The 19412-nt window shown below is 35.0% G+C and overlaps 1 protein-coding gene across 9 annotated transcripts in view; it reads left to right on the top strand.

Annotated features, from left to right (window-relative positions):
* sand (sandman) overlaps positions 1–19412 on the top strand; it is a 1680707-nt gene that overhangs the window by 1141863 nt on the left and 519432 nt on the right. Inside the window, exon 1 of one of the 9 annotated variants that reach the window (XM_069842974.1) lies at positions 12323–12496. The exons of the other annotated variants lie outside the window; for them this stretch is intronic. The gene's annotated coding sequence lies outside the window, so the exon portion shown is untranslated. Of the gene's footprint in view, positions 1–12322; positions 12497–19412 lie in introns of those variants that run through there. 9 annotated transcript variants of the gene reach the window in all.

Below are 19412 nucleotides of genomic sequence, written 5' to 3'. Positions count from 1 at the left end.
GGTGGTGGTGGTGGTGGTGGTGGTGGTGGTGGTGGTGGTGGTGGTGGTGATCATGATGTTCACAAATGCAATCGCTAATCACAGTGGCCTTCACAATCTGTGCCATTGCTTTCGAATGTTCTCCTTCTTCCGAAATTACACCTTATTCTAAACTTACGTTTTGACTTCACCTACCCCTAACGGCTTTCTTGCAGGCGAACACATAATTGAATCGCCGTGACGTCCTTTCTACACGACGTCGGGCTTCCATTTGAAACAGAATAGGACATATTATTGCCAGCAAACATCCAAGTCTGGAGAGGTATCACAACACCCGACCGTGAGTTCAACACAACGTTAAAAGCCATGTCTTGGACACTTCGTACACCGAGGACCATTACTGCCTTTGTAGTTGCTTCTTTATCACTTCTTTTTAAGTTACTGCGAGGGTTTAATCGACAGTCAATTTCGTTCCATTTCAATCTATTACATAGACAACAACAAAGGTCTGTATTCTAAACGGGTTTACAAATCGAGATCACGGAATTTGCAAAAGTTGAAACTTAACCTCAAACATAGTGCTTATCGAAATAGGCTTTTGAAATTAAGAACTCGAATACGAAATTTCAAAGCAATGTAACTGAATAAAAGAAGCAAATCTTTGTTCTAGACCAGCAAAGCAAGTGCATTTTTCTGACCATCAAGCGCTAGATATTGAGTGAGGAAGGGTTATGTATATGAATAAGCAGCCCGTTGCATTTAAAAAACAGTGGTGCACAAACTTCAAACGAAACGAGAAATTTTATGTCGTTGTTTTTATATGGCTTCTTCCTGTTTGATATTACGTATATTGTCTGAAAAAAAAGTACTTACACAAATTTCTTAATATTGCAGTTGTGTTTTAAATGTTAATAACATACTAAAGAGTTAAGAAGAAATATTCAAATACATTCCATAGTACAACTATACTGTACTAAGTGAATGAAACACATCATTCATAAAGAAGGTCATATCTCAAAAAAAGAGATTGAGTATGACATGATAAGCTGGGATTTATATTGATGATATCTTTAGCCTTACAAAAGCTATCAATAAACTAATCAAAACAATGCTATAACACAAAGTTAAGTTACGTAGGTGTTGTATATGTTTTAAGTGTAACTAATATTACATAACAAAACTCTTGTCGCATTATGCTTTTAAGGTGATATTGGTGCGCAACTTCCTATCATCAGAATACTAAATTATTTTCTCGAAATCTTCTGAAGCTATAGAGCTGACGTCTTCACAACACATGGGCACATATCTTTTGTTTATGATGTAACAGTAGTTGCTTTGTTTTATTCATTTCCTTACAAACATTTTCCATGCGAATATTTTCAAAATTTTCAATACACTGTCTTCAGGTATTTACGATACATATATTAGATTTACGAAAACATCGCCTCAGTACCTGTAAGGCTACTAAATAAACATATCTGAAAATTTCACTTTTCTATAAAAAGTAGAGAAAATATTACTTTTGAGTAAAAGACAAACTTGTAAAAAATTAGCATTCAAATTAAAATTTACATTCCTATAATGCACTTATACTTCTCAGACAAATCTAAACATTAACATGGGTACAGTTTTAATAAGTTCTCTTCCTTTATCTATTGAATCAGTGCTGGCCATCCCTGAATATATCTCGACCAAGCGGCATATACTACGTCTTTCGTCTGTCTCTTTCCTTTCCGCTGTAAAGCGCTCAGACTCTCCTGAGTTCTAGAGCGCGCACTTGCGCCTATGGGCATCAATTGACATGAGTGTTCCAGACAAAAGATAACGTTACCTGAAGTTGTAAAATATATTTAAATAATTTAATTTATAAGAGAAATAATAGATTCATAACATCTTAATGTACTTCTAAATTGTAGGTATTTTGTGAAGAAATATTTATTTATTTATCTGTGATAGTGATTCCCAATTACATTTCTTTTAAGGACCAGATAGGATGTTTAGTGTTCAGACATAGCAGAGAGGACAAAAATAATTAGGAGAGAAATAAATCGTCCGGCCTTAATTAAGAGTGACGAGGATCCGGAAATTAATAGCAAATAAATATGATTAATTAAATACGAATATCGTTATAAAAATAAAATGTAATAATTAAGCACCATTTATTATCAATTATAAAATAAAATCTTAGAATGTTATTTATTTTATTGATTTATTTTACGACGCTGTATCAACATCTAGGTTATTTAGCGTCTGAATGAAATGAAGGTGATACTGCCGGTGAAATGAGTCCAGGATCCAGCACCGAAAGTTACCCAGCATTTGCTCGTATTGGGTTGAGGGAAAACTCCGGAAAAAACCTCAACCAGGTAACTTGCCCCGACCGGATTCGAACCCGGGCCACCTGGTTTCGCGGCCAGACGCGCTGACCGTTACTCCACAGGTGTGGACTAAAATCTTAGAAGATGACCTTAAAATTATACTTATAAATAAAAGATTTTATTTTAAATTAGCATATCCTTAATTAAGACCTTCTGAATGGTATAAATGAAATGTTATAATCTGCAGGGAATTTTTAAAAATTGCGAGATGATTTTTTGAATTTCAGAAGATGGTATTGATAATTGTTTTAAGGGGAGAGGATGGTATTATTTTGTGAAAAATGAGTATATTTTCAAAAAATAAAATTTGTTGGTTAAAATACTCTCTGATAGGCTATATGTGTGGAGTGCATTGTCTAACATTTTGTGGGTATTTGTGCCTTTATCGGATGTTGAGACGGCATTTTTAAACTTCCTGCGCTCTGGATTTTTAAACCACATCGCCCTTTGATTGTTGTTTCCGGAACTTTATTGTTCTTTTTCAAAACCAATTTTTTTTAAATGCTCTGTAACGTGTGTGGAATACATTGTATAACATTTTTTGGGTATCTATGCTCTTATCGGATGTTGAGACGCCATTTTTAAACTTCCTGCGCTCTGGATTTTTAAACCACATCGCCCTTTGATTGTTATTTCCGGAACTTTATTTTTCTTTTTCAAAACCAGATTTTTTAAATACTCTGTAACGTGTGTGGAATACATTGTATAACATTTTGTGTGTATCTATGCTCTTATCGGATGTTGAGACGCCATTTTTAAACTTCCTGCGCTCTGGATTTTTAAACCACATCGCCCTTTGATTGTTGTTTCCGGAACTTTATTTTTCTTTTTCAAAACCAAATTTTTTGTAAATACTCTGTAACGTGTGTGGAATACATTGTATAACATTTTGTTTGTATCTATGCTCTTATTGGATGTTGGGACGCCATTTTTAAACTTCCTGCGCTCTGGATTTTTAAACCACATCGCCCTTTGATTGTTGTTTCCGGAACTTTATTTTTTTTCAAAACCAAATTTTTTGTAAATACTCTGTAACGTGTGTGGAATACATTGTATAACATTTTGTGGGTATTTGTGCCTTTATCGGATGTTGAGACGGCATTTTTAAACTTCCTGCGCTCTGGATTTTTAAACCACATCGCCCTTTGATTGTTGTTTCCGGAACTTTATTTTTCTTTTTCAAAACCAAATTTTTTTTTTAAATACTCTGTAACGTGTGTGGAATACATTGTATAACATTTTGTGGGTATCTATGCTCTTATCGGATGTTGAGACGCCATTTTTAAACTTCCTGCGCTCTGGATTTTTAAATCACACCCCCCATGATTGCTGTTCCTGGAACTTTATTTTTTTTTTGCTACATTGCCAGAGAAAAATCGATATAATTTCTGAACTATTGAACATATATGCATGAAATTTAGAATATACATTCTCTAGACTACTAGGAAACGTTTCTCGGGTAACAGAACTTTCCTAATTGATTTAATTTTAAAAATAAGTCTGTCTGTTTGCAAGAAAGAAAATAAATAAGTGTTATTAAATTTTAATTGTTTATTTTACAAATGTAGGAACTAGTATTAAAATTCTGTTACAGACAGTTTATAGATCATGCTTTTTTCAAGTAAATTGTAATGAACTGTTTGAATTTATCTTTAAAAATGTCTTAGATATATCGGTTTTAGTATAATTCTGCATTGGGTACATCTTTTTCAAATCTGGCCCCCAAGTAATTTTTTTTTCAAAATATTTACATTTATTTGAGTTGCTATAGCCATGAGCTCTCTACATACAAACAATTAATATTTTACACGAAGTAGGAAAAAAAGTTAAAAAAATACCGTCCTCTCCCCTTAAAAAATTATATGTAACAGCTGATGTCTAACAAGGTGAATATACAGTGCATAAAGAAAGACGGCATCCTACGTAACTGGAAAGAGCTAGAGGTTAATGAACAGGTTTGTTGCTTGTTAGTTTCCCCTTCCTACAGGGTATAAGCTTCGAATTTGCAGTAATTTCTGCGGAAACGTTCTACTGTATTACTGCAGAGGAGATGGAACGTTAAATTTCATAACAGATGAAATGCTGCCCCCGGTACGCTTGGACATTGCTCCATATGTAATAACGGGGAAATGCGGCTACAAGATTTCTATGCAAAGTGCTACAACGTAAGGTCTAACTAGGGATTGAGCTTGTTTATGTGTTCATCTTCTTAGTAGCCTCTCTCTTAGTATACCATTTCGTTTAGACCCTTTACAGAAGATATATACCCTCTTTGACCTGCGGTAAATTACGCTGTTGTGGAAGAGTTCAAACAGTGAAGGAAAAAGCCTCGTCCACTTTGAATAAAAATGAGTTTGAAGTGAAGCTTTGTCACTCACAGAACATTACAGTGATTTCTTTGCAATTTTAGAGTGTTTCATGTGTATGTTATATTACAATGATGGCGAGAAATAAGGGCTCGGATTTCTGTGACAAGCATGTAAAAAGAGACCAGGACGGTTTAAGGGGACACTCTACTAAAAACGAAAACTTTTTTCCTAATCATTTTTTTTCAACTAAATTTTGACAGCATGTTTATTATGTAAAGGACTAATAAAATCCCAATTTTGAACTCCGAAATGTTTTCGGCATTTGATTGACTTAATTGTTTGATATATATTTTTTAGAAATATTTTCAAACTCTAGTTTTTTGTAGAAGATCTCAATTTTTAAGCTTCTTTTTTTTCGATTACATTCACAAGACAAAGAGAAACATTTATATGCATTCAATTGATGAAATATCTCATTTATTCACTTTCAAAAATTGTTTTGAAATTCTGAAAATGTTATTTTTCCTATAATTCATTGAAAGAAAAATTAATAAAATAAACTATCAGCATTTCTTACAAAATAAATGCATAGACACATGCAGCTAACTCATAAATACTTGCAGTAAAAATTTCATACAGATTGATTAATATCTGGCATAAAAAAGTTGCTGTTGAATCAATAAAAATAAACTTACGGAAAAATGGATTTCAAAATAAAATGGATATTTAAGTAACACATAACTGTTAAAATTCTCCTCTACTACATTTATCTAATAACTTCAGGGAGCCAACTTTAGAACAGAAAGTTACTAAATTTGTAATCAGAAATTTGTAAGAAAGAATTGTTTGATGAAAAAATAATTTCGACATCTCTTTAAATGCCACGTCCCCTTACAGCTTTAATTTAAAAAAAAATAATGAACATATTTATAATCAGATTTGAATTAAATCCATTTGGGGTATGAAAATATAAATTCTAATAAGTGAAATAGCCAATAAATATATTTAGGAAAATTTTCATGATTTTCAGTGGAGTCTCCCCTTAAATTAACTTGAACACATTTCTAGCATTTCTGAACATGATGGCACGGTTTATATTCATAGTATAAATGCATATTAAACCTTGAACACTGTTTGGGGTATATTCTGATCATAATGGTTATGCATTAACTACAATCCGATTAGATAAAGCGGTAATTTACCAGCATTATAAGAATTAATATTTTTACGCTATACTGGTGAATTACCACGGTAGCTTTTAACTGTGCCGTTACGTTAACCAACAAATTTAACTACATACACAATGTTGCCAACATAAGAACATGATTTTGGTCTGTGGTGTCGTTAGAAGGAGAAATTTGTTTCTTTTTCTCTCTACCTACTCTTTCTGAACATTACTGATAGATAGCACCACTGTTACTCTTATCTATTGCAATGATTTTTCCCTGCACCACCAATTTGCTTGGACGATATTTCTACATAGAATATTAAGACAGATCTTACAAGCGATCTCCAGTTACTAACTGTATGGTCATCAAAATTGTGTGTCCATTTTATCTCGAACTAAAATCTCTCTCGCATTTTCTTTTGTTTCATCAAAGCCAAATGGATTTATCTCTTCGGTATCGATGTTTCTAGTCGGTCATGGCATTTATTACAGTTTTTATTTCGTAATATTGCTACACGGTAATATAATTAAAGCGGTGAATAATTTCATGGCCCCTAAAAGTTTTTTTTTTTTTTTTTTTTTTTCGTAAAAGGCTAGGTATTTTCTCTAGGCCACAAATAAAACTGCAACGCGGTCATAATTATGTACTTAATGCTTCGGTGAGCATTAACCGGAAATTTACTTTCTGTTATTTAAATGATATTCCGTGAATCACACCTTTTTCCTCTTTATTTCGTTGTCATAACCTACTTCAAGATCTTACTACATAAGCATTTTTTAATTGGGTTATTTACGACGCTTTTTCAACATCTAGGTTATTTAGCGTCTGAATGAAATGAAGGTGATAATGCCGGTGAAATGAGTCCGGAGTCCAGCACCGAATGTTACCCAGCATTTGCTCGTATTGGGTTGAGGGAAAACCCCGGGAAAAACCTCAACCAGATAGCTTGCCCCAATCGGGATTCGAACCCGGGCCACTTGGTTTCGCGGCCAGACGCGCTGACCGTTACTCCACAGGCGTGGACAGCATTTTCTTTTAGTGCATTCAAAACATTGTCGTTGTACGGCATAAAGCTTACACTTGACTAATAGAGTGATTTATTTAAGAATATAGTCGCGAATTTTACTACCACCATTTCGATTGTCTTCTGTTTGACACGGCTGGGTACGGCCCGGTGACTAGTGGCCATCGAGTAAAGTCGACTATCGACATTGCTCTGCCGTGGGTATTATCCAGTTGTTCCTTTCTTATAATAAATAACTAAACAATAAGAAACCAAACCTAAGCCACGCTATAATAAATAAATAAATATATACATACAAATTAAAAACCTTTGAACATAAGGCACGTGATGAAATGTTTTCTTTCTTCTTTTGTTGCCTGATCTACAGCTGTTTTAATTTGAGTTAATCTTTTCAGGCATTTGGGTAAGACGTTCATTAATCCATGTAAGTGACGCTATGTATAGATTCATCTTTATGGAGGAGGAATGCTTAGAAAAGATAATTAGTTTTGGTTGTCTGTAGTTGAGTTTCTGAGGTTTCCAAAAAGTTTAACAACCAGTTTAATTTCTAAAAAGAAACAAAAAGGACAACCCGGGCAACACTGGGTGCTTTCAGCTACTAAATAAACAAAATCTATACTAATAATAAATCTGTAGCCGAAATTTTTCTGGTAATTTTCGATTTTCCAAAAATAATTGGTCCTAACATATATAATTAACCACCTTGAAACCGAAAATAGCTTCTTTTAAATATTTGTTTGTATGTAAGTCTGCCTGTATGTATGTTTGTTACCTTTTCACGTGATAATGGATGAACGGATTTCGATGAAAATTGGGATATAAATTATGTTCGTTGTAACTTAGATTTTAGGCTATATGACATTCAAAATATATTATTTAAAAGGGGGGTTATAAGGGGGCCTGAATTAAATAAATCGAAATATCTCGCTTATTATTGATTTTTGTGAAAAATGTTACATAACAAACGTTTATTTAAAACTAATTTGCGATAAGTTTTATTCCATGAATAATTTTGATAGGACTGATATTTAATGAGATAAATGAGTTTTAAAATTAAAATAACTGCCATCTAAGGGCGTATAATGAAATAAAAACCAAATGACTTCGACTATAAGGGGCCTTGGACAGCAACAATCGAAAGCTATGAAAGATAGCCTACAGAGAGTGTTTCTGTGTTTGTATGAAGTAATATCGGAAACTAAATTAACCGATTTGTATAATTAATTATTATTACACCATTGGAAAGTGTAGTTTCTCTAGATGGACATAATGCTATAATGTTATTACAGTAACTTCTGATATATAATATAATATAATATAATATATAATATAATATAATATAATATAATATAATATAATATAATATAATATAATATAATATAATATAATATAATACAACATAATATAATATCTATATCTATACTAATAATAAATCTGTAGCCGAAATTTTTCTGGTAATTTTCGATTTTCCAAAAATAATTGGTCCTTACATATATAATTATCCACCCTGAAACCGAAAATCGCTTTTCTGAAATTTTTGTTTGTATGTATGTGTGTCTGTCTGTCTGTCTGGATGTTTGTTACCTTTTCACGCGATAATGGCTGAACGGATTACCATGAAAATTGGAACATAAATTAAGTTCATTGGAACTTAGATTTTAGGCTATATGGCATTCAAAATACTTTATTTAAAAGGGGGGTTATAAGGTGGCCTGAATTAAAGAAACCGAAATATCTCGCTTATTATTGATTTTTGTGAAAAATGTTACATAACAAACGTTTCTTTAAAAATGATTTCCGATACGTTTTATTCCAGGCAAAATTTTGATAGGGCTGATATTTAAGTCCGTCTGTCTGTCTGGATATTTGTTACCTTTCAAGCGATAATGGCTGACCGGATTTCGATGAAAATTGGAATATAAATTAAGTTCGTTGCAACTTAGATTTTAGGCTATATGGCATTCAAAATACGTTATTTAAAAGGGGGGTTATAAGGGGGCCTGAATTAAATAAACCGAAATATCTAGCTTATTATTGATTTTTGTGAAAAATATTACACAACAAAAGTTTCTTTAAAAATGATTTCCGATAAGTTTTATCCTGGGAAAAATTTTGATAGGACTGATATTTAAGGATATACAAAAGTTTTAAAATAACAATATAATACATTTCCACCGCCGCCTCAGATTATAGTGTCGTTGTTCCGCAACTTCTATGGTCCACATAAAATACTCTAATTTTATACACTCATTTTACCATAGAGATCACTGGAGCTGAGTTATTTTAAAAGGTATCATAAAATGGCGTTCCTGCGCTCATAATTTACCCATATTCGTTTCCTGTGTTTCTTAAAATAATATTTATGTACGGTACCTCATTTTTTATTTGCATAAACAATGATATACAACCGAGCGAGTTGGCTCAGACGGTAGCATTTGAGACACGCATTCGGGGGTCCCGGGTTCAAACCCCGTGGTCGACTAATCTGACTGGGGTTTTATATGATTTCCCTTAGTCATAAAGGCAAATGCCGGATTGGAAAGATACATGCCATTATTCATCGCCGCCTCAATTATCAATACCAAAAACATTAATCAAAGTCTATAATCAGTTACATGAACACAAGCCATCTACAACACACAATAGAAACAGGAACTCAACAAGAGTAAAAACGGCCTGCTGATATACCCACACATTCTAAACACGCGACATGACCACAGATGTTAAGGCGTGAATAAAATAAACTTAACAAGAAAAAAGATGCACAGTAAGGTTAACATAAAAATGATCTTCGTACACAATCAACTCTATTAATTTGGAGTGATTTATTAAATGATGCATTCAAGACTAATTTACAAAAATGTTAAACGAATTATCTTTGCACCAAGTGAGTGGTCTCTGTACCAAAATGATAGCATTTTAATTATTTAAATAGGATTTAAATTAAGTAGCATATTAAACGATTTATTCTTCTATCAAACACGAATGTTTCCTGGACCCTATGTTCTATTTTAATTATGTAATTACTTTATATTTATTTGTAATAATTGCAGCGGGGCGCACGGGTACAGCTAGTAAGACAATAAAATACTAAAAAAAGATAACAAAAACAATAAGAAATCATGAATTTTTATATTTAATCTATTATTTGCATGCATGATGTTTGTAAAAATGTATAACTATGTTGATGTCATAAACGACCTCAGACAAGGATTACGTAGTTTTGGAGGAAATATCATACAAGGGTTAAGAAATTGGCTCCATTACCGGCTAAGAAGAAATTGACTGCTGAAGGATGCACTGTAAGGAATGATGAACGGGAGAAGAGTTCGTGACAGAAGAAGATACCAGTATCAGTTGATAGACGACATTAAGATAATTATGGATAGAATTTGGATATGGTTTGTTTCACAACATATTCGGTTCCGCTGACCCTTCACATTATTGCATACCCTCCCTCTTATTCATCATTTATGTCCATTCATTTAATTTAATTCCTCATCAACTTCTAAGTTCCATAATATCGTGGCTTACTTTATGAAACCTCGTATGTGACAGAGGAGGAAAATAATTTTCAGGAGGAAGAAAAAGTTAATTAAATATCATTAGGCGTATACTTATCCTCGATGAAATCAATCATGTTCATCGTACTCACCAACGTTTTTTATCGAATCACTTCATATTCTTATGTAGGCCTATTGATTTTTAATTATTTTTTTCATTCTCCTGATAAATTATATGTTGTACTGTCATAAATAAAAGGTTTCATAAAATGAACGACGATACTGGTATGTATTATCTACCACTATACGATCGTCGTACTTCTTAATACAGTGACACTGTAATGTATTTTGTTTGTTTTAATAGTTGTCCACTATTTGTACCATTATTTCATGTAAGCAGTAAAGTTATAATCCTCATTCATATAGGCACATCTAATGCTGAATATGTTACAATGTCAGTAGTTTAATGATCATATGCGAGTTTTTATGAATAATATTGTAAAAGAGAGTCATATGTAAAATTATATTAAGCAGTAACATTCTAATATTAAAACTTGAAGTAGTATATATTTTCTTCCCATCTACATCTCGGCCTCCCCAAAGGTCTTTTCTCCTCCGGCGTTTCTGGATTCGCCCATAAGTGCTACATGCCCTGCCCATCTCAAACGTCTGGATTTAATGTTCCTAATTATGTCAGGTGAAGAATACAATGCGTGCAATTCTGCGTTGTGTAACTTTCTCCATTCTCCTGTAACTTCATCCCTCTTGGCCCCAAATATTTTCCTAAGAACCTTATTCTCAAACACCCTTAATCTCTGTTCCTCTCTCAAAGTGACAGTTCAAGTTTCACAACCATATAGAACAACCGGTAATATAACTGTTTTATAAATTCAAATTTTCAGAATTTTTGACAGCAGACTGGATGATAAAAGCTTTTCAACCGAATAATGACAGGCATTTCCCATATTTATTCTGTGTTTAATTTCCTCCCGAGTATCATTTATATTTGTTACTGTTGCTCCCAGTGGTCGTGCCAGAGAATCAGTCCCATTCCGAGGCTTATTTGAAGGTTTCGTAACAAGCTGTTTTTTTACGGTGGTGGGTTGTTAGCCCTTCGCCCAACCCCCAAGCTGGAGGACCACCCGTCATCGGCTGTCCGCGACTGCTTATTGAATATATTCACAGCTATTAAAATGGATCTGAGGGAGGTGAGATATGATGATAGAGACTGGATTGATCTTGCTCAGGATAGGGACCTATGGTGGGCTTATGTGAGGGCGGCAATGAACCTCCGGGTTCCTTAAAAGCCAGTAAGTAAGTAAATAATAGTAGATATTTTTTGAAAATACAATTCCTCAGGTGTCTCAACTTTATAAATGTGGGTTAATATTATTTACCCCCGAGGTCTTCTCTTAAACCATTTTGTCTGAAATATCTCAAAGAAAACCCACTGAAATTAATGGCATTACACACGGTTCACCCTATATGGTTGACGCGTCACCTCAGACGTGTAAGACATGAAATTAATTCTTAAAATTTATTCTGAATAGACCTATTTTGTTCAAGGCCTGAAGCGGCGTGCTTAAAATCGTTAAGATTAAGTGTATGCATCCAGGTAAAGACGTAATATAATTCCCCACTGGCATTTATTAATACGAGAAACTGTTTCTAAGAGTTCTGTAATATTTTCCTGTTTATGTGGAATCGTATTCCAGGCTGGAGCTTTGAGGCATTCTAACACATGAATGGCTTCGTAGTCGTTGATTATAATTTCATGTTATTTGTATCAGGCTTGCTTCGTGTAGTTCATTTCCCTCTCCGTTTCTCTCCCCCCTCCATCGCCCCTCCCTCCTGAGTTCTGAAAATAGGATTGTTTATTCTGTTAACTTAACTTCAGTACAGCCAGAGGCCATTCAGGTTAATGTAATCCAATGATACTAGTGGAAGAACACACAGGCTGCTTCAGTGTACACAACATTGTCCTTTTCTAAGGTCTCTCGGGACTAACAAACGACCATCTCTGTTCTATTTAAATTTCCATTCGGGAGTTCAGATGTGTGTTATATGAGTGACCGCAAATAAGGGTTTCACGCCCATGCTATTTTAATTTAATAATTCTACGCGGATACTTTTGGTAAGTAGGTTTTTAAGTACTTAGTAGACGGTGGTGTTTCTGTATTAATTCTCTTTCATTTAAGCACTGAATACTAAAATAGAATATACCAGACCATTACCAATTTATATCCGGATACTGCTTTACCGGTAAGTAGTTTTAAAACAGAACATTCTATTCTAGTTATGGGTTTCCGTTCCTTATTCTTTTCTAAATTTTACTGCATATTTGATTTTCCTCAGATTCTTAATTCCTTGTTTCACGACTTTACTTATTTCTAAGAGGAGCATCGTTCCAAACTATATTATGTCCAAGAATGAAATTTTATAGGAGAGACGAAGAACTCATAGTCTTAAAGTGTGACAGATATTTATGAAAGAAGAATCTCATTTCGCCGGCATTATCACCTTCATTGCCTCTGATTGATATTCTGGCATTCATTCATTCATTCATAATGTTCTTGCCCAAGGGAAATACTTTCATTGCAAACCCAGCATTCACCAGTCTTTCCTATTTTCTACCTTCCTCTTTGTCTCCTCATATGATCAATATATATCTTAATGTCGTCTATCACCTGATATCTTCTTTTACCGATCACCATTTCTTCCAGTGCGTCCTTCAGTAGGCAGTTTCTTCTCAACCAGTGACCCAGCCAATCCCTTTTCCTCTGTCTGATTAATTTCAGCATAATTCTTTCTTCATCCTTCGACGATGTATGCAGTGGGGGGGAAGGAACTGGCCACCGTACCCCATTATCTCCTGGCCTGGTTGCCTCATAAGTGGTGTCTTGTTAGTATCACCTGTCATATTCAGACCTGTCTTCGGATAGTTGCCAAAAAAAAGAAACACCTTCATCTCATCCTAGATCATATATGTAACAGATAACTCATCGCTATTTTAAAATCGGTAACACTTTGAAGAGAACAACCGCCAGGATCGCCACCCGTCCGCCGTAAACGAACACGAGATGGCAGTACAGTCGCTAATGCAATTGAAATGGGAATTATGACGTGACTCTTTTTGTAAGAAGTAGATGGCAGTGTAGTAAACCTGACAAAAGTTGTTAACGTCAAAGCCTATAAGGCCGACCTATCTGTTACATATATGATCTAGGATCTCATTCAGACGCTAGATAAACATAGCAGTTCATAAAGCAGTTGCTAACCCAGCATTCTTCAGTCCTTCCTATTTTCTACCTTCCTCTTTGTCTGCTCATATGATCAATATATATCTTAATGTCATCTATCATCTGATAGCTTCTTTTCCCGTTCACCATTTATTCCAGTACATCCTTCAGTACGTAATTTCTTCTCAACCTGTGACCCAGCCAATCCTTTTCCTCTTTCTTATCAGTTTCAGCATCATTCTTTCTTCATCCACTCTTTCGTTTCTTATTCTGTCTGTCCATTTCACACGCTCCATCTTTCTCCATATCGACATTTCAAATTATTCTATTCGTTTTTCTTCAATTCGTCGTAGTGCCCATGTTTCTGCCCCATACAATGCTACACTCCACACAAAGCACTTCACTGCCTGATAATAATAGATCTACTTGGAGGATTTAGTGTACGCTAAACAGTCATAAATATATTGATTAATTACAGTAAGAATAATAGTATTACGAAATAAAGGTGGACAATGACCATTAAAAGATGAATTAGTAATAATACGTAATGATTTTTTCTGCAAGATTAGGACACTATTAAACGTTAGCACCGTTACCCACAAACAAATACCATAATGAAATACACTTTGGAAGAATGTATAATAGGCTTGTTTCAAATATATACTAGAAATAAGAGCTTTTAATTTACACAAAAGATAAAGTACACGAGATAATCTTTTGCACACAATCGCAATGTTACGCGTCCAAGTAAGCTTTGAGTCTAATGTAATACCAAGAAGTTTAACTTCTGAAATCATTTCATCGGAAACATGATTTAATGAAAATACAGTATCCGCTGAGTTTTAGATCTTTGTCTCTGCATATGATCCGTATATCTTAATGTCGTCTGTCATCTGATATCTTCTTCTGACCCGAACTCTTCTTCCGTTCACTATTCCTCCCACTGCATTCTTCAGAAGGAATTTTTTTCTGAGCCAGTGACCCAGCCAATTCCTTTTCTTCTTTCTATCAGTTTCAGCATAAATCTTTCTTCATCCACTATTTCCAACACAGCTTCGCTTCTTACTCTGTCCAATTCACTCGCTACATCCTTCTCCATATCTCTTCTTCCGTTCACTATTCCTCCCCCCACTGCATTCTTCAGAAGGAATTTTTTTCTGAGCCAGTGACCCAGCCAATTCCTTTTCTTCTTTCTATCAGTTTCAGCATAAATCTTTCTTCATCCACTATTTCCAACACAGCTTCGCTTCTTACTCTGTCCAATTCACTCGCTACTTCCTTCTCCATATCAACATTTCAAATGCTTCTATTCGCTTCTCTTCACTTCGTCGTAATGTCCATGTTTCTGCCCCGTACATTGATACACTCCACACAAAGCACTTCACTAGTCTCTTAGTTCTTACTCCAGAGATCCGCAGAAGATGCTCCTTTTTCTATTGAAAGCTTTCTTTGCCATTGCTATTCTCCTTTTTACTTCTTGGCAGCAGCTCATGTTACTGCTTCTAGTACACCCCAAGTATTTGAAGCTTTCCACTTGTTCTACAGCCTCATTTATGATTCGCAAGTTTATCTTCTTTTCTTCCTATGACCATGTCTTCGTCTTGTTTGCATTTATCTTCATTCCTTACTGCTCACTGCTGTCACTCAGCTTCAGTAGCATATCTCTTAGTATCATCGCCTCTTCTACTTATATCGTCATATCATCAGAACATCTAACACTCGTTATTCTTCTTCCTCCTACTATCACTCCTCCCATATCCTGAAAACAATCTTCACTAAATCCTCCAAGTAGATCTATTATTATCAGGCAGTACATCTCGGTTGACGATATGTATGGGAGGAAGAACAATTATTGTTTGTATGCATCTGAAGTCTGATTAGTCTAATATGTGGCTAATCGACGATGTATGCAGTGGAGGGGGAGAGGAACTGGCCACCCTACCCCATTATCCCCTGGCCTAATTGCCTCGTAAGTGGGGTCTTCTTAGTGTCACTTGTCAGGTTCAGACCTGTCTTCAGACAGTTGACTAAAAAAAAACGCCATCTAATTCAGACGCTAGATAATCATAGCAGTTGATAAAGCGTCGTAAAATAACCACTGGAAAAAAAAAAGTTTAGGATCCTTATTTATTAGACCTTCTTGTCTTGTTTTGATTATTACTACCACCTCTGAGAATACTGAATGCTCATTTTTAAAATGAAAATCATATCTCCTATAATGTTGAACAAATACTTGTATTTCGGAAGATAATAATTTTAAGACACAAGTTTAATAGACTTTTTGTGTTGTTTTGATGAATAGGTGTTACTTCTGCCTCTCAGAATATTGGATGCTTTTTTTAAAACAATGTACTGTATTCACGATGTTTATTTTTTTTGTCTTACGTTCGGATTTGTAGTTTATTTATGCCTTGAAATATTCCGAGAAGTGCCAGAAGGACACGTGCGAAACGCTTGTTTCTTGGGACCAACACAACGCTATATTTATTCTAAAACTTCATATTGTTGACAGTGAATAAACAACCCTGTCTTAGCGGAATTCGAACAAACGACAGTAAACTTCCACGAAAATTAAAGCTGCATTTTAGCTATTGCATACAAGACGACTGTTTCGGAGGATAATGCAAATCTTTAGACTTTGCATTTATTATGGGAAGTGAAACTCTACCACGCACTATATTAATATTAGCACAGTCTAGTATAATTATACAATCACGAAGCTTGAGTTGTGAGAGTCCTAGGAACAATAGACTGTGCCGGTATTATTTCTCATTGTCTGTAATGAGGCGATAGTAGCGATCCTAGTGGTTAGCAACCGTCTATGGATGCATATGAGCTATTACATCTCAAATCGACCGAAATATAGAAAAAATTGACCTTACAATTTCTAAATACAATGAAACTTTTTTTTGTACGTAGAGAACTGTGATACAATGCTTTGTGCAAAGTTTGAGGCATCAGAACTTCATAGTGTGTAAATTAAAAAAATATTTAAATTTATCATATTTTCATAAAATTAGCAACTTTAAGCTGTTATAGCTCCGAAACCCTTTCACCCAATGATCAAAATCATGGTTTATTTTTATGCTGAGAAATTAAAGTTTATATTGATATATAAACAGATTTTCTTACTTTTTATGTATATGGAGATATTTAGATTTTTCCTCTTTAAGACGGCTTTGCCACCGAAAAAATACTTCTAAAAATATATAGTTAGATTTCGCATTGAAAGTACAAATAAACACACATTTTTTTACTGATGGTATGTTGATAAGAAGGTATTGAAAATATCAAATAAAGAAAATAAATAGTACGCGCGTGAACTAACCAGCTGACTGTGAGACGGGAGCTAGCCGAGATAAGCAAGACCAGAACACAAACGTGATGTTTCGTCTAGTAGCGCATAGCTGGGTTAGCTTTATCACAATTTTTCATAAACACAGGAGTAAAATGACGCCCAACGCTCACTTATCTTCAGCTCTCGGCCACTGCGGCGGTACTGCGCCGTTCAAGTCTAGGCGTGTGAAAATAATTTATTTAATACCCTCGAAACTTATTGCCGAGCCACTAAGCAAACAATGCCGAATCCCTCTTAATAATGCAAAGTTTTTTTCTCAATTTGTTTTTACATTCTTACAAATAAGCAAAAAGCCTAAAGGTAAGTAAAATCTGATTATCTGTCTCTCTGTGTACAATAAAAATAAGTATTACGGCTTAACATAACCTACCAAATGACAGCTTCAAAATGACCTCCCGTTCAATATTCTGCAGTAAATGGTTCCAGAGTTCTGAGCGCTGAAAAAGGCTTCTTTTTATAATATACGCAAAATTTGTCGCTCAATAATACGAAAACCGTTTGACTTTCGATAGTATATTTTTGAAAATGCACTCTCCTCAGCACCTTGTATAAATAGGGAAAAAATTAGAGTATGAAAAAATTCGAGGTTTTTTACTGATCGATTTTATATGGAATAGCCCATATTTACTACGTATTGAGCTTCGTGGCTTATATACAGGGACATCATTTTATTTTTACTTCAATTTTTATTGTACCTGAGTTTTTGAATGTACTTCACTTCCACCCCTTCTACTAATGAAGTTCCAACTCCACACAGAGCCAAGACAGCAGATAGTAAGCAGTACTGAGTTACTGAGTATAGTACGTTCCAGAAATATGTTCGTGTTTTCCAGTGACGAAAGAGCTTTCAATATTGAATCATATTTTCGTACAGGTACTGTCCGTTTGCCTACGTCGCATCCCGATTTCCCCCATCTGCTTCTGCTCGTCCCTCTGTAAAAGCTGGGCTGCCTTAGCTCTTCTCTGAAAACATTAATTTCTCTTAAGAATTGGGCGTTTACGTAATATTATACAGCTGTTTAATTTAACTTAAATAAAAGGGCCTCGTTAAGTAATTAACTGTCACGTGATTTCCTCCCTTTCTACGATCCTGCGGCATAACCACTTGGACGGACAGTAGATAGCATGTCTGAGTAATTTTATATTTTCGGGTCGGGCAGAAGTGAAGATTGAATTAACACTACGTAGAGTAGGTACAGAATTATTTCAACATGAGTTACTAGTACGAAGGACGAAACTGGCAATTGGAATTAGATGCAGTAGTCTATAGTTCAATAATATGCACAAAAGAACTGAAGCCTGTATCGAAATGAACGGCCACCATTTTCAAAATTGTGTTTAAATATTAATATTATGATTATTTTTCAATTTAACTTCTTTCTCTATGTTGTACGCTTATGTGCTGTAGACAGTATAATATACACCGCATAATGAATACGTTCGCATGGATAACTCACTTCGTGAGTAAAAACACTTATTCTTAATACAGTACTGTACTTTCATTAAAGAAAAACCTAATGAAAATTATGAAACTCAAATTCGCGATATTTCCTAGTTTACGTAAATGGATGAACTACTTTTCTTCCATCCTATACCTAGTAGAGTGATTTGTGTTTTACGCCAGTATCATCGGACTCCAGTCTTGGAGGGGGGAGCAAGCGGTGTTTCCGGTTCTCTAAAGGTATAGAGAGGTTAATATTAAAAATGTTAGTAAAAATAAAATGATGTCCCTGTTCTCGACTGTGATATTAGCAACGAATGAACATTGCTCGCGGTTGAAGGAGGCGGCACGTCAGATCGCGGTGCTTCTGCGGTAGTGTGGTGTCTTGTGTTCGTTATCGTTCTTCTAGCGGCAGCAACGAATGTTTGTTGGTTGCTTCGCGGCTGAAACTCCAAGCGAAGGAGACGGAGAGATTGTCAAAATTCCTGACACCTTGTTTTGGAACGTTCATTAATCTTTGTCGTTGGTATTGTAGAAGTGGGAGTTGTAATGTATACCACATGCGTACCATACCGAGCGAATATACCGTGCTGCCCAAGGGAATTTCGTTGTAGGAGCCACATGTCTGTAGCACTGCTTCAGACTATAATGTTGGGGGCCACATACCAATATAAGGTCCAAAGTTGGGTCAGTAGATATCTCATTGTACTAATACAGCGGTGACCAAATCTGGTGTCCACACCTGTAGAGTAACGGTCAGCGCGTCTGGCCGCGAAACCAGGCGGCCCGGGTTCGAATCCCGGTCGGGGAAAATTGCCTCGTTTAGGTTTTACCGGGGTTTTCCCTCAGCCCAATACGAACAAATTTATTTATTTATTTATTTTGCTAATAATTGTAACATAAAATATAATATATACAGAAAAACTTTAGCTCGCCCCTGAAAGAGTAGAACTCGTGCTCACGGGCGGATTCCTAAATTGAAATTAATAAGTATACAATACAATTTGTCTTA

Source organism: Periplaneta americana, chromosome 13 (genome assembly GCF_040183065.1).
Source record: "Periplaneta americana isolate PAMFEO1 chromosome 13, P.americana_PAMFEO1_priV1, whole genome shotgun sequence".
Classification (NCBI taxonomy): domain Eukaryota; kingdom Metazoa; phylum Arthropoda; class Insecta; order Blattodea; family Blattidae; genus Periplaneta; species Periplaneta americana.
The sequence above is the reverse complement of the archived record's forward strand: the minus strand, read 5'-3'. Positions and strand labels throughout refer to the sequence as shown.